We start from the raw sequence: 8,716 nt of genomic DNA, 5'->3' as shown, positions 1-8,716 counted from the left end.
TATATATATATATATATATATATATATATATATATATCCTTTCATAAAATATAAAAATATTTATTATAAGGAAATAGCTCATATGATTATGGAGGCTCACAAGTCCCATGTTTTGCAGTCAAGAAGCTGGAGACCCAGGAGAGCCAATGGTATAGTTCTAGTCTGAAAGCCAGCAGGCTTGTGACCCAAGAACAGCTGATGTTTCAGTTTGAGTCTAAAGGCAGGAAAAGACCAAAGTCCTAGGTTAAGGGAGTCAGGCAACAGGAGTTCTCTCTTACTTAGCCTTTTTGTGGCATTCAGGTCATCAATAATTTTCTTTTCTTTTTTCTTTTTTTGCAGCTGGCCAGTGCAGGGATCAAACCCTGGACCTTGGTGTTATCAGCACTATGCTTTAATTAGCTGAGCTAACTGGCCAGCCCCCAGGTCTTCAATTAATTGGATGAGACCCACCCACACTAGAGATGACAATTTGCTCTATTCAGTTTACTGATACAAATGTAAATCTCATCCAGAAACACCCCCATAGACACAGACACATTGAGAAAAATATTTGACCAAATATCTGGGCACCCTGTGGCCCAGTCAAGTTAATACATTAAAATTAACCATCACACCTGGCTACATGGAAGGCCTGGAAACTCCACTGATTGACAGATACCACACCACAAGAAGAACAGATTGTAAATGGTTTGACTGGCTATAAATGCAGTAGGAATGTCACATTGGTGAGGCCCTCAGGCTGGACCACTATGAAGGGTAATCTTTTCAGCATAGCATGGGAGTGGAGGAGTGGCTCATGACTGTTGAGAAAATTAAGGTTTATAGTCTTTTTCAGATTTTAGAAGCATTGCTAGTCCTCTGATTGAAGAATGATCCTGCATAGGCTATGTGCCAGACTCTCCGAAACTGTGTGCAGGCCCACGGGATAGGCGCTTAGTAACTGTCAGATAAGAAGGAAAGTAAGTCCTGGAGCTTCTTGGACCTTGGGAACCTGGGCCAAAGAACATCCCAATGACTCGTGAGAAAAGATCCAAGTATTAATGAAATAACCACAGCTACGTGTTTGCACACAGAATAATGTTATCAGTCTGTGGCTGGGTGATAAAAACAGGATTTCCCCAAACCACTCTGGGAATTCTCACTTGTGGAGTGGACACACTGCCCGGGACAATCCCAACTGGGACTCCAGATTGCTGTTAACAGGACTTCCCAGGTGTAGGTGTTTCCCCAATTTGGTGATGTAAACACTGTTTAATTCTTTTTTCTCTTCTTTTTAAAATATGCCTACATAATCTTGCTTTCTTTGCTTACTTGCTTATTGCAGTATCTTAATAAATATCATAAACTGGCTTATTAGTGGTTTCTTTTACCAATGAATCCTTTGAACCTAAATGAAAATAAAAACTTTCAGCAAAACAATGATGTTGCACCTTTTTAGTTGGAGGGGAGGCAGTGGTGCCAGCCTAACTCTATCTGGTTGCTTACACCCATCTGGCTGCACCTGAGGAATACCTGTATCACAAGAGGCTCTTAGGCTCAGAGGGAGCCAAAAGCAGAACTTTGGGGATAGGAGGAGCACTAAGGATCACATGTCTCTCTGCAAAATCCCACCCCAATACCCTCTGCCCTGGAGAAAAATTTTGTAACTGTACAAAATAAGATAAAATATGAGAACATCAAACCTGATAGTACATAAAATATGCAATTATAAAATGTAAGTTAGTTTATTTTACAACAATGTAAAAATCCTGGATTTTTCTTCAAGATGAAAACTATATTAATTTGCTAGGGCTGCTATAACAAAATAACCGGGCAGCTTATTAAACAACAGAGTCTTAAACTATGAAGCTATTGTGTCGTAGGTCTGGAGGCTGGAAGTCTGAGATCCAGGTGTTGGCAGGATTAGTTCCTTCTGAGAGCTGAGATGGAAGAATCTGTTCCATGCCTGTGTCCTGGATTCTGGTGTTTGCTGGCAGTCCTTGGTACTCCTTGGTTTCTGCTCCATCACCTTAATCTTTACCTACATCTTCACTTGGCCTTTTCCCTGTGTGTATTTCTGTGTCCAAATTTCCCCTTTTGTAAGGATACCAGGCATTAGATTAGGTGCCTATCCTACTCTAGTACGACCTCATCTTAGCTAATTGCATCTGCAACAACCCTATTTCCTTTTTTTTTTAGAAGATCAAAAACAGGCTTGTTTTATTTATCCACAGAACAACTTATTTACAACACCCAGGTATGGACTATGTAGGTAACGATACAAGAGGCATTTGTTTCCAAGGTGGTCACCGTATAAATTAGGATTATAAATATGAAGGGATAAGCCCCACCTGTGGGCACAAAACCTTTTCTCCAAGGCTCTTCAGGAATCCTTCCTTCCTTTACTGGACAGGACACCACCAGACCCCCAGGACTCTGGACTTGGAGCAGGCAGAAAAGCAGTCCCATAGGCAGCGGGGTACACCACCGTGTGTGGCAACACCACCCGTGGCCAGCTGGCAGTTTCCTACAATAGTTATATTCATTCCTTCTCACTTCTAACTTGTTAGAATTAAAAAAATGGTTCTTACATAAACAGTGTTGTTTTAATCACTGACAACATATAAATTTTAAACAACACTCTTGAACCAAACACAACGCTTTCCCCAGAGGAGGACACTGAGGACTCGGGGTGGCCCTGGTGCCAAAGGCTGGGCCCCAGGAGGCCCCCAAACCACCGTCACCTTCTTGTTCTTATCGCTTCCCTTCCTCACCAAGTTCCAGCTTGTCCCGGGGCTTGTTCTGGGAACCTCGGAGCCCTCCATGCTGGGACCTCAAGACAGGTGTCCATTAACTCCTCTGTGAGCCTTTTCCACTTTGGTTGATCTCCACTATGGCTAGGTTACTTCTCTCTCCGTCTAAAATGACTGTTCCGGGGCTCCCGGGCTACTGTGCGTGTCTTTGTTCTTGTTGTTCTTCTCCTTTTTAAACTTGGTCAGGAGTTTACAATTTACCACTATGGCTGCGTTTGGAAAGGCCCATCACTCTCTCATCTCCAGGCCCTGTGGGCTGGCAGAGCCAGGGGGTGCTGGCCAGCTTCCTGAGCTGTCAGTCCATCTTGGCAAGAGCAGCCCAGAGCTGCTCCAGTGTTATTCATCTCCAGGACATGCATGTCCATCCCCAGGAAAAAGCTGCAGTTCAGCCCCTTGGTGGTTCTGGGCTTGCCGTACGTGCAGTCCATGGACTTGGAGTTGGCATTGACAGCATGAGCAATTTCCTGTTCCATGTCTGGGTGGGACAGCTATTTCTCGGATACTGTGAATGAGAACCCCTTCCACCTGCCTGAGCTGGTCCATCTGGGTAGCCGCTTCCTCAGACAGGATCTTGTGGTGAAGAGAGAAAGATGGAGGGTGGGGCAGCTCACACTTCAGCTTATCTGCCCAGGACTTCAGGGTGTTCTCAAACACCCTGTCTCTGGTCAGCATCTGTGCCCAGTTCTTATGGACAATCCGAATGTACCCTGGGGGCTGGATCCAGGCCTTGCAGTCCACCTGCACAGGTATGCCCTCACCCCCAGGATGGAAATCTTCATGGTGTGCCACTGATCTAGTGATGCTGCAGCTTGAACACACGTCAGATGGCCATCTGCATGCTGCCAAACATGGCCACCACCTCCAAAATCTTATCATCACATGACGGAACTGAGAAAGCGTCATCTTCCTTGGTGTTCCCCCTGCCTCCAAAGTTGGTCCCTCTGGCATAGCTGGGAAGGTTGAAGACAGCAATTCCCTGCAGAATGGGGAGTGAGACTGGTCCCCCATCACACTCCAGCAAGAGCTTCTGTTCCAAGCTCTTGTGGGTTCTGTGCAGAAGCTCTTTAGTTCCAAGGACTCCATACCACATCATGTTCATGGTTCAACTTCTGCATTTTTCTGGGTGCTCATCATGCTTGTTGCTAAAGTCCAGAGATATCTTTTCATCCAGGCCAATGCCAAAATAGTTGTTCATGATACACTTCTCTGTATAATACTCTAGGTTTTCTGGTTTGATGTTAAAAGGATCAGCACTAATTAATAAGTATCTGATGACTGAACCTCCAGGAAAGGAACCGGGTATCCTGGACCAGCTGTGTGGCTAGAGGATCTTGGTATTCAGCTCGGGAAGGCTGTCCAGGCTTTCTGACTGGGGAGGAAGAGAGGCAGAGTCATCCAGGGACACACTTGCTTTGCAGTTCAGCTCTTGCGTGGTGATGGAGTTTGTATGATTTGTCCACTCCAAAGCTCATGTGGAAATCTGATCCCCAATGTGGCAGCACTGGGAGCAGTTTCAGTCATGGGGGCAGATCCCTCATGAATGGATTAATGCTCTCCCTGGGGGAGGACCTGAGTGAGATCTTGCTCTATTAGATCCCGTAAGAGCTGGTTGTTTAAAAGACCCTGGCACCTCCTCTCTCTCTCTCTTGCTTCCTCTCACCATGTGATCTACTTGTACCTGCCGCTTTCTGACATGAGCAGAAGCAGCCTGAGGCCCACACCAGACGCAGCTATTTCAGAATCATAGCCAAATAAACCTCTGTTCTTTATAAATTACCCAGTCTCAGGTATTTCTGTTATAGCAACACAAAACGGACTAATACACATGGGGATTTAGACACTTTGTAGTCGCTCCTCCCTTTGGTGACCCTGCAGCTCTCACTGTGGTACCACAGAGGACACACCCTGTTATCTATCTTCTCTTCTGATAGAGACTGAAGACAAACCTCTCCTGCTCTTGGGTCTGGGCATTCTGCTCATCAACAGCTCTTTCCATGTGTTCTGTGGTTGGTGAATGATTTCTTCAGGCTGTTGGCTATCAGCATGAGTTGTTCCCGAGGCTGGAATATCTGCCATGGGGCAGAGCATGCCGATCTCATTGACCTGTCCCTGGAGGAGCTGCAGGCACTGCTCACCCCATCCCTATCTCTGGTGGTGGGTGGGTTGGACAGAGAGGAGGAGGCCTGGGACTCATCATCTGAGGTCTTGAGGAGAGAATCCAGCTTCTCTTTCAGGACCAAGCATTTCTTGGCTGTGACCTCCAACTCCTCCAAGCTCTCGGTCGTCTTCCATAGACCTTCCTCACCTGGGACTCTGAAGTCCTTCATGGTCTCACACAGCACTTTGGCTGAGGAGATTACCACCGAGTGCTGGTCTGAGGTCAGGATTTTAGAAAGATGGGCTGCCACTGAGTCGTCACAGAAGGGAATGTGCTGCACATCGGAATTTTCACTCAAGTCTTCAGTGACAGTGGAGGAGGCCTGGTGAGGGAGGTTGGTATCCTCTACCATGATGCTCCACCTGTCCAACATCTTAGTGCTGGCTCTTTCCAGCTTTTCCAGGATCTGGGGGAGCTGCATATCTCATCGCAGGCTAAGCCCCAGCAAAGCACACGTCCTAGGCCGTTCCCCAACCTGAGGGGCAGCAGCCCCAGCTGCACTGTTCGTGAAGGCTAAAGCTGTTGATTTCAGAGAGGACCCAGCCAACATTGCCATCCCAGTCACAAAATAGAATCCAAAATGTGTCAAACTTCTGGAATAACCATAAGACAAGGTACAGTTGTCTGTTCATGAAGTCAAAGACCTGGGCAGGGTTCAGCAGCTGTTTGACTATTCTGAGGAACTTCACACCCTGGTTGTCCCCATTTTTTAACTGATGAAGACCAACAGCAGGCTTGTGCAAGACAGAGGACAGGTGGCCTTCTAGAACCCATCAGAGTCGATGCTGTTGAGGGCTGTGGGAGGGATGATCGACACCTTACACAGGCTGAGTGGGCATTTGGTCACTAAGGATTCTTTACATGACATGTGAACGTTGGCCTTGCACCAGAGGCAGTGTCAGTCCTGCAGGCGCAGCATGGTATCACAGATATTGTTACACACTGTGCACTTGGAGCTCAAGGGCAGGTTTCCTTCCAGCCACTAGTGGGGTATGGTGATCCCATCCTCCTCCATTATGATGTCCTTCCTGATCAAGGCCAGCGTGGTCCACTTGTAGTTATTGGCCATGCTCACAGCATACCATTTGTGGGCCTTAAATTTGCACATTTCACAGGATAGTCCATGGGACATGATCCTGGACAGAGCCTGACCGCACACATTGCAGTAGGTTGGCAGTGTGTGGGAACATGCGTACCAATTGTGCATCCCTGAGAAATGGTCCATGCTGTAATGGGTAGGCTCAAAATGCTCCCTGGTCTGGACAGTCTTTAGAGCTGCAGTCCAGCTTCCATTTCTTCTCTGTTATCAGCACACAGAATGAGCTTCCTAGATGGAATGATGACCATAAAGCTGTTGTTGACATTTTTGGTGCCGGCTTCAGCCACACAAGCATCTGTCAGATCAACCTCATCAAATGTGATTGACTTTGGCATAGTGCAGCATTTGCCCTTGAAGCTGAAAGTATCTCCATTTGCATCATTGGAATGAGTTGTTCTGTTTGGTGAGCATCCTCTCTTTGAAGATGGTCTTCTGACAGATCTGGCTCGACGTGTACACCTTGAGGATGAGCTTCTGTGGAGAGTGGGGGTCTGCCTTGGACTTGCTGGTGGACTGCTCCTCCGGTGGCAGTGGCCAAGGAGGCGAGATGGACCCAGAAAAGGGGCACCTGCCACAGCCACCATGCTGCCAGGCTGACCCTATTTCCAAATAAGATCACATTTTGAGGAACTGGGAGTCAGGACTTCAACATATGAAATTTTCAATGAGATAATTCAACCCCAACAGAAACTAATAACAAGCAAAGTCATGTTTTGTAGAGAACTATCATCAGCTTGCCTCTGCTTCCTCCCCAGTCACCTTAGTCATGTGCCATTGCAGAGGAGCCCATGCTTGCCAGTGATCCCTGCAGAAATATGGTGTGGCCAATAGCACTGAATGTTTATTTCTTTAAACTTTCTTTTCCTGTGATGTCTCAGAAGCTTTCTTTAAAAATCTTTTTTCCCCTTTCTTTCTTTTCTCTCCTTCTCTTTTGATTCTCCACAACCTCTTCTGTGTAATTTTCACTCAAATCTGCATCCCTTCCACAACATCTAACAGCACCAATTGCCTGCTTATTATTTCCACTAGGCTGAACCTGCTGTTGCCTCAGAATAACTTGTTTCAAGACTCCTTCCTCCTAACATGACCATCAAAAATAAGTCTAATTCTTCTTCCAACTTCTCTAGTATATTGATTGATTTCACTTTACATTCTTTTGGGAAGTACAGAAAATTTACTATGTAATTCTTCAAATTAACCTGGTTCAGAATATTAGACACTTTCATTACTTGCACTTCAGTTGATCGATCAGTCATGAAGTCATTTTACTTTCTGAGCATGTGGCTTGAACATCTTCTCTTCCTTTATGTTAACACTGTTTCTGACCTCATTCCTGTCCTTTTTACCTAATGTGTGGACTAATGCTGTTCCTCTCCATTCCATACCCTACTGCAAGATATTGCTCTTATAATATCTTTCACTGGTCAAAGAATTTTGCATCAATTGTACAAATAAAGCACCTGGCATTCAAGATGGTTAATATGTATTTTTATCCTGTTTGTTCAACTCCCTGCCCTCCTATACCTGGACTGACTACCACTGACAACATATGGATTGGCACTGCTGCAAACTCATTGTCTCCATCCCACATTATGAGCTTTCCATACTACCTGTAAATATATAGCTTTCTCTGCCCTACTTCCAATGGCTATTCTAAATCTTCCTCAAGCATTAGACCAACACTCATTTTCAAATAGGCAGGTAGGAGACCTTGACCCTGATCGAGAGAAAATTGGGGTTTTATACAATGCCTACATGTAAATGAACAAACCATTTGCTTGTATTCAAGTTGATCCTTTTCAAGAGCATGCCCTGGGTCCTAGGCAGGAGCCAAGGGCAGACCCTTCTTCCTGGAAGCATACAAGAAGCAGAGCATGCCTGGGAGCCTAAGCAGGAGCCAAGGGTGGCATACCCCACCCAGAAGCAGGCAAGGAGAACACCAAAACCACCACTTCCATGCTGGTGGCCCACCACAACCACTGCTACAGGCATGGCTGCTGCAAAAGTGGCTCAATGTCACAGCAGTAGCCACAGCTACCATGCAGGTGGCCCACCAGACACTTAACTGCATTGACACAAGGAGAGTCATCAGCAGAGACTGGAAAAAGAAAAGAATGTCTCTCTCCCCAAAGCCCACTCCAGAGTAACAGAAGCAGCAACTGCTCTACCAGATGACCAGACATCAACATAGAGACACTAGAAATATGAAAACCCAAGAAAATATGACACCGCCAAAAGAATACAGTAATTCTCATATACCAGACCCTGTAGAGCAGGAAACCCTTGGAATGACTGAAAAGGAATTCTGAGCAACAATCTTAAGGAAACTCACTGAGATACGAGAAGGCTCAGTTAGACAGCCTAACAAAACAAGAAAAAATATCCAGGTTATGAAGGAGAAAATTTACGAAGAGATTAATACCTTAAAAAAGAATGTAGCAGAACTCATGGAACTAAAAGATTCACTCAATGAAATAAAAAACACAACCTATAGGCTTAAGCAGCAGGTTAGAAGAAGCAGAAGTAAAAATTTCTCATCTTGCAGATAGTTTTTTAGAAATAACCCAGGTGGACAAAAAGAAAAGGAAAAAAGAATTTTAAAAAATGAAGAAAATCTAAGAGAGCTAGCAGACAACCTTAAGCACACAACATTTGAATCACGGGTGT

General features: G+C 45.4%; 1 pseudogene; it reads right to left on the bottom strand.

The window, feature by feature from the left end:
* Positions 1–2,897: 2,897 nt before the first annotated feature.
* On the bottom strand, positions 2,898–6,633 carry LOC103588503 (annotated as a pseudogene).
* Positions 6,634–8,716: the final 2,083 nt, after the last annotated feature.

The sequence above is a fragment of the Galeopterus variegatus genome, unplaced genomic scaffold (genome assembly GCF_000696425.1).
Source record: "Galeopterus variegatus unplaced genomic scaffold, G_variegatus-3.0.2 Scaffold578, whole genome shotgun sequence".
NCBI classification, from domain to species: domain Eukaryota; kingdom Metazoa; phylum Chordata; class Mammalia; order Dermoptera; family Cynocephalidae; genus Galeopterus; species Galeopterus variegatus.
This window is presented reverse-complemented; position numbering and strand designations above follow the sequence as displayed.